Below are 8,021 nucleotides of genomic sequence, written 5' to 3'. Positions count from 1 at the left end.
GAATGAAAATACCAACAGACAGGTCCTCTACCAGAAGTCACCAGGATTTGAAGCCAGAATATTCAGGTTGGGAGAGCGTAGATAGAAAACTGAGTCAGCAAATCCCCCACCCTTTGATTTTTCATAACACAGTAGTTCATTTATTGTTCACTCTCAGATTTGACAATTTCAGAACATTCTTGTAGCTTATATAGGAAGTATGATTGTACATGCTGTTGTATGAGTGTATAACATTGACGAAGACTAACGTATTAACACCAAATAAATGATTAAATGTAAAGCAGATGTCTACAACATGCACCCTATTATAAATATCTTGTGCAAGTTCATGAGAGGAAAACATCAATTACGGTCTGAATTATTACTTGTGATGTAGGAGGATGACCAATGATTTTGTATGCAAGTAAAAGAGACAATGGGAATAAAATCTGAGATATCAAAACAAAATATTCTAGGAAACTCCAATATTTTACGAAACTCCTAACCTAAAGTAGTGCAACATGCCACTGGTTTAATTACAGAACCAAATCACCCATAATAAAAATTATCCTTCTGAAGGTAGAAGTTCAACATTTAAAGTCTAAAATAATATTATAAATCAATGTGAATTAAAAAGTTAGGGATTTGTATAAGAAATAATGGCAATATCATGGTTCTGATTAAGTAAGTTTTGAACTCAGGATAACAGTATATCAACACTTTAAAAAAGTAAAGTGTCTGTAAAATTTAACTACAGTACATCAATATGCATATTACACAATGAACAACATTTGGGCAAATAAGTACTAAATAACTCACTTTAAAACATAAAAACAGAAGAGGATTAAAATAACAACATTTAATGTGAAGGATGATCTAGGATATAGAGCAATTTATAATTCCCTGGATCACATTACTATATTTCAGTCTAAGGTAAAACTTACTTCTAAATATATTCTCAACCATAAAATTAACATGCCATTTTTATTTTATTCTTTGGTTGCACATTAACAAAGGAAAAGGCATTTATAACTTTGAAGGCTTATTTGATAATAGAGACTATTTTGTTCCTCAGTGCACATTATCTGTAATTTGTCTGGGTGTCTCAGGTTTCATTCCCATGAGTGTAGAATTCATTGGAATTTTAAAAAAAGCTTTCAAACTTTATTACTGTAAAAATATTGGGGTTTTTTTTTCCAGATATGTGAGAAAGAGCACTTTGTTTTCTGTGATACCAATCTATGGTGTATAACAGATGGGGGGAAAAATTAACAATGTCTTTAACTTTTCCTTTGAATGACCACAGGTTTGGTGGGTGCACAAGAAATGTACTTATTTAGTCAAAATCTACCAGAGGACAATGCATATCTACTGAACAGCTGAAGCAAAGAACCTACAACATCGTACTAATATGTGGAGAAAAGGCAAGGTCAGCTGCAATAGTTCTGCAGGAAGCCTAGAGTTTTTTAAAGAGGAGCCTGCCTACCCAAGGTGGTAAGGTTGTGCTTAGTTCAACACGAAAAACAATAGTTTGATTCCTCATTAGGATGTTGAGAAATGAAAAGTGACAAAGACTTTCACTTCTGGAAAGGTACACAGCCCCGAAATTCACTCAATGTATGACAGAAACAAGTACCAGGTTAATTCCCAATGGGAGGTTAATTACAGTAGAAATCTTTAACTTCCACTCCTCCAGGGGCCTCCATTCCTGTGTGAGAGAGACGGTTCTGCTTGGCTTTGGGTTTTCAAACAAGAATGGTTAAAAAAACAGGAGGCATTTTAGAGAAATGTTGTCATGTTATCATAAGGGTGCAAATGTGTAAGAATATTTGAGCTACTTAAACAGGAACATGTGCTAACTGACCAAGCACATCACAAGTTCAAGATACTGATTCTCCAAGTCAACAAGTCATTATTTCCTCTAATGACATCACATCATATTAACCAGACGATTGGAGATGAGAAGTGAATGGTGGATGCCAACATTAATAATAAAAAGCAGGCAGACAAGCTTACATTTCTGTGAGACTAAATCCTGTGATCATTTGAAGCACGACCGATAACAGTTAAGCAATGTTATATTTTGCATTTGGAGATTTTGGTAAGGAATTCTGCATTATGAATGACTTTCTAATAATGAAAATAATTAGCAAACACTGAAGGAGTCATTTTCTATCAAGTCATTTCAATAACAACCAAGCATACAGTATGGAAATTTTGACTATATTCGCAATATTTCCTGCTTAAACCACTCTCTCTTCAAGTCTTCCCAGAAATTTATAAACAGCAAATAAATTGCTTCCTGGGAAGTTCACAAAATTGTCACTGCAGGGCTCAGTAGCTCAAACAGCACACGCCTTCTGAGCTCAAGTTGGCAGGTTCAATCCCAACTTAGTCCAGTTGTATCTGAAGGGGCTCAAATACGCCTATCTGCTCTTGGCAGATTTGTTGGTAAGTTAAAGAAGTCCTGAGGGACAAAATTCTGGCACCTTGGCATATCCGAAAACCATTAAAGAATAGTTAGTGGGATGTGAAACCCGTAACATGATTACTGTTATAATTATCAATGAACAGTTCATACAATAGAAATCTGCAATATTTAGAACATATTGCACCCAGAATGCAGAAGTGTTGTAACTCACAAAGATGTTGATTTCAAGTTCTGAATTGAAAAAAAAAAAGCTGATTTTGAGAGACCGATACCTCCATATGCAACTTTGAGAGGTTATTTTCTGCAAAACTGTTGTAAATCTAATTACTAACAAAATTATAATACAAACAGTTTAGAAATTCTCTAAAAGTTTCATACTTTTCAAGCATAACTACAGTATCACATCTAAAGTTATGCCAGTTTTTCCTCATGATGATGAAGTATCTGTTAGGTTTAAACTGTCATTTGCAAAATAATTCCTAAAAACATCTAACTGCTGACAGTCTCAAGAAAATGAATAATGTTTTACAGATTTCAGAGATGCCAACATGCCAAAATTTTGTCCTACAGGAGTTCCTTAACATGCTGGTAGATCTAGCAACAAGAGGCTGGCATATCTGAGCATCTTCAAATACCACCACACTGAGCTGGGATCAAACCCACCAAATTAGTCTTACAAGGCCAGCACTCCAATCATCCCAGTAAGCAATGCATATCAAGAAATGCTGAGATGCTAGAATTTTACCCTTAAAAAGACAAAACACAAGAGAAGAAAGATCTCTCTGCTTTTAAACATATGTAAATAAACACAAAGCACAAATTTACAAACACAGAAACATATAAACTATGACCAGTAAGCCAGTCTTCACAATTTTGTTAGTTTGTTGGATAACTACTGTATGCTATACAGTGATGAACAATTGAATTAGAGATAGCTGCCATTTTGTTAAGAAGGAAGCCATATTTTCCAGTCTGTCAAACACACAAAATTTCAATAAAAATTATAACACTGTAAACATACCTGAAAAAATTACACACTATTACACAAAGAATGACATGTTTCGTTCTACAAGAACGTCCTCAGATTCTATCAAATCACTTAAATCATGTGTAAATATGTACAGTATTGTTTACATTGCATAAACTTGTCAATGATAGAGAGTTAGGTGATTATATGAACAAGTATAACAAATAATTTATAAGTACTCAACCAAAACCGTAATAACATAATGAAAAACAAAATTTTGTACTTCTCTGGACTGCCAAAGCTTAGTCCGTTGTCACCAAATACAGTCGTGAAATAGCGTTTGGTGACAACGGACTAAACTTTGGCAATCCAGAAAAGTACAGAATTTTGTTTTTCATTATGTTAATATGGTATTGGTTGAGTACTTATAAATCATCATTTGTTAATACTTGTTCATATAATCACCTAACTCTCTACCACTGACAAGTTTACGCGACGTAAACAATACTGTACATATTTACACATGATTTCAGTGATTCGATAGAATCTGAGGATGTTCTTATAGAATGAAACATGTCATTCTTTGTGTAATAGTGTGTATTTTTTACAGGCATGTTTATAGTGTTATAATTCTTATTGAAATTGTGTGTGTCTGAAAGACTGGAAAGTTTTTTATGTCCTAGTTGCCATTTTGACAATACGGTGCTGTGGTCACCCCGGTGAAAGTAATAGCATGACGTGGCACGTGACAGCGATATCGTTGGACCTTGTAGTGGCCGTATGAGTAACAGTTGAGCCCAGGTATGTGGGACAAAAGATCTTAGTGCATATGATCGCAGCTAGATTGTTGGTGCCAGACGTATGGGCCGTTCCTCTCCGAAGTTGTGCAAGCACATGTCGAGTGTACCAAGAGTACGTGATTTTGGGGAAAAACCACTGCCATTGTCAACTGCCAAGGTATACAATGTGTTTATGACAGAGGTCGCCAATGGTTGGCTTAGATGATAAGAGCAGATAGACTGTCCACAGCAAATCATATCACTCACGAATTCAATACTGGACAACAGTGAAATGTGAGTAGCCTTACCATTCAGAAACATATGCTCAGAGTGGGATAAGGAAGCCACTATTCTATTTAGGTACCTTTGCTCACTGTATGACACAAGGTACAGAGACTGAAATGGGCACGTGAACACCAAAATTGGACTGATGAAGCAATAGAAAAGGTCGCCTGGACAGATGAGTCAAGGCAAGAGTTGGTATAGCTGATGGCAGGGTAGAGTGCATCAGTATGCACGAGGTAACGGATTTCTCTTACCAATAGCGTATAGTTCAGGCCTCGTATGGATAATATTCATGTGATGAAATGAGACCGTTAGTACATCTGCCAACGTCTCTGACCGGTGAACGATATAGAAACCTGCTATGACATCATCTCCACCCGTTTATTCACCTCAAGCACCCTGCAAGAGACCTGTGCCTACAGTGAGACAATGCATCAGTTCATGCCTCCCGAATTGTGGCCAGTTGGTTCGGTGAACACTCTACGGACACGAGGATGCTTGCCTGGACCCAGAGGTCAACTGACCTCAATCCTACTGGGCACATCAGGGATGATGTTGAGAGGGATGTGTGACCTTGTTCTGACCAATCTCCGTGGATTATAGGAGGGAGTGCAATGGTATGGATCAACATGGCTCCCAGCGCTTCCAGTGTCAATGGACTGTCGCGCAGTGTCACTGCAGTCATCAGGGCGATAAATGGTGTTACACACAACTGGTCAGGTATCCCTAATTCAATTGTTCACCAGTGTACATTTAATTGCATGATATAGAGACTAATCACAACCAGAAAATAACTTACTCTGTAATGTCCAATTCAGGCAACATTCAGGAAACAATTTTTCAGCATGTAACACAGTAAATTCTTCAAATAACAATAGGCTAGGTAAAATAAAATTCATTGTAGCCTATATACACACATATTTAAACAAGGCAGTTCACTAAAAGCAGGCGAGTACAATCCCTTGTAAATGTAAATTACAATGCTGGAACATTATGGTCACTGAATGGTAAAACTTAAAATGTTCTGATACACAATAATCTAAACTGAAGACACAGAAATTGCTATATGAAGACACACGCTTGTTGTTTTCAGTGGAGAGATATACTTTGGTCAACAACACCATAAATCAGCAACCCAGGTGTAGATCATAACTATCAAAATCTCAGGCACAGGTTTTAAATGCAAAATTACTGTTTTGAAAAACAAAGAGTTTTACCACCTACCACCTGCAAATAACAATAAGCTCCCAAATAATACCAAAAGCTTCTCAGAGACTGCATGATCAGGGCACTAAGGGTAGTGTCTTTTTTCTCGTATGCCATGGTGACTTGCTTGGCTAAAGGGTTGATAAGATTACAATTCTAGTCTGTATGTTCAAAGTAAATGATTATTTCAGAGACTACATGATAAGGGCACCGAGGGTAGTGTCCTTTTTCTCGTATGCCATGGTGACTTGCTTGGCTAGAGGCTTGATAAGATTAAAATTCTAGTCTGTATGTTCAAAGTAAGTATTTATGTCTCTAAAAAAGGAAAATTAATAAAAGTATTTTCCTTTTTAGATTACAATTCTCCAGCAGAGGAAATTAACATGAGCACTAGCAGCTCACACACTGTAGTTATGTAATAAAACTAGGACTGCTCAATCATTGTCATACGCCAGCAGTAAAGGAAGATTTTAAATTATGAAATGTTTACAGATTAATCACTAGAATCAGAAGAAAATACAAAGGAAAGCAATTGGGATATTAAAAATCAGAATCCCAGAAGGGAGGCTTACAGTGGTATCTGAATAGCACACTAGCCACTAGCATCCTTCAAAGATGAGGCAATTCGACCGGTGAGCCGACTGTCACATTACGGCGAACAATGTAATTTCACAATTGAAAAAGCCTAAAGAGTTTGAATATGTCAATTTAATACATTGTTTAAAGTTTCACTGGAGTACTGTAGGGCATATGGGTGAGAAATTGGCAAGAGTCACCGCCATCAAGGAATTTAGAAGAACCAACAAATATTGCAAGGCATCATTACACAATGTGTTTAACAACCAAATAGTTCTGTTATCTGCTAGAGTATCGGGAGACATACAAAGAATGAAACATACGGATGCTTAAAGAAGAAATCGTTCTGACTAAATTGACAAAATTTCATGCATGTAAATATTGTACCATAAATTCTGTTCATAAGCTCCTGTAGCAAACTCGTAGAACAAAGTAAAATGCATTTTATTTTCTTGCATAAATACAACCAATCAGAGATGGAAAACCACAGACATCAGTTTTAACTGGCACTTAACAACAGTAAACAACGCTTTTCACCCACTATGAATATCATGAAAATCCACTTAAATGCAGCAGATCAATTAATGGAAGGTAGTTATAAAAATAAATGTCACTTTCACATACATCAACTTCACTTTCTCACCAATATGAATGGAAGTCAAAATAGCAATTATTCAGAGATCTAGAGAGACTTGTCCTAGAAAGTATTCACCCATTAGAATCACAGTGTTGAACTATGGAACCTGTTCCAAGTGTAGAACATTTGGAACTTAAAAGAGTGAAAAGCTAACCAACTTGTCTCTAAAATTTCACCATTTAATATAAATAGCTTATGAAACATTTTCAGAATAATAAAAAGAAAATCATTGGGAAGAATGTAACCAGCACTCAAACTGTAATTAACATAATGCCCTAGAAAGAATGTAACCAGCATTCAAAAAGTAATTCATATTAAGGAAGAGAAGCATAAAGTGCAGCATTTCATTATGATCCAACAGAGAAGGAGGTACCTGACCACTCCCTTGAATAAAAAGAAAACTGTATATACATCCTGTAAACTCAGCTCATTTATATATTGTAAATAAAATCACACAGCTCTCTATCCTTATGTTCCATCTGTCTCGCCTATATCATGAATTATAAAACAATAAGAACTGTACACACTGCAGAATAATATTTCATTTCAAGAATCTGAATAAACATGAACTTAAACTTATATGATTTTAGTCACATATCTGCGTAACAGGTATTACTACTTATACCATCTACTGAAAATCAAAACAGTTAATTATGATACGAACAAGGCTGGTGAAAACGTAAGGTGTGCAAGGTGTCCACTAGCTTCAAGATTTCATAAAAATAAAAATGAAATGTTCACACACACACTTCATAATTAAGCAAGAATAAGGAGATGAAGAGCAGCATTACAGATATGAAAAGAGACCAATACTTTGCTATCTCATACCCAGTATTATGATAGTAACCACAATGTTTTGATCTTTATTCATAATCCCTCTGCACTAAAATCTCAGAATTGAGCACTTCTTTTCAATTTTTTTCTATCACAGCTACTCCAATTTTAAACACTTGGCAATGTTCTAGCTCCAATCAGAAAGCCTCAATGCATGTGCCTGTCACAGATCAACCCAGGATCGCTTCAAATTAGAGATTGAACATCAGATAGTAATACAGATCACTGTCTGTAGCATTGTTACCATGGTCCCCTTATTCCCTTTTATTTCATGACATCAAGCTGTTAGCCATTATATCTGTTCATTCTGCTGACAAGCGTCCTCAT

The sequence above is a fragment of the Anabrus simplex genome, chromosome 2, assembly GCF_040414725.1.
Source record: "Anabrus simplex isolate iqAnaSimp1 chromosome 2, ASM4041472v1, whole genome shotgun sequence".
Classification (NCBI taxonomy): domain Eukaryota; kingdom Metazoa; phylum Arthropoda; class Insecta; order Orthoptera; family Tettigoniidae; genus Anabrus; species Anabrus simplex.
Note: the sequence above shows the minus strand (reverse complement) of the source record.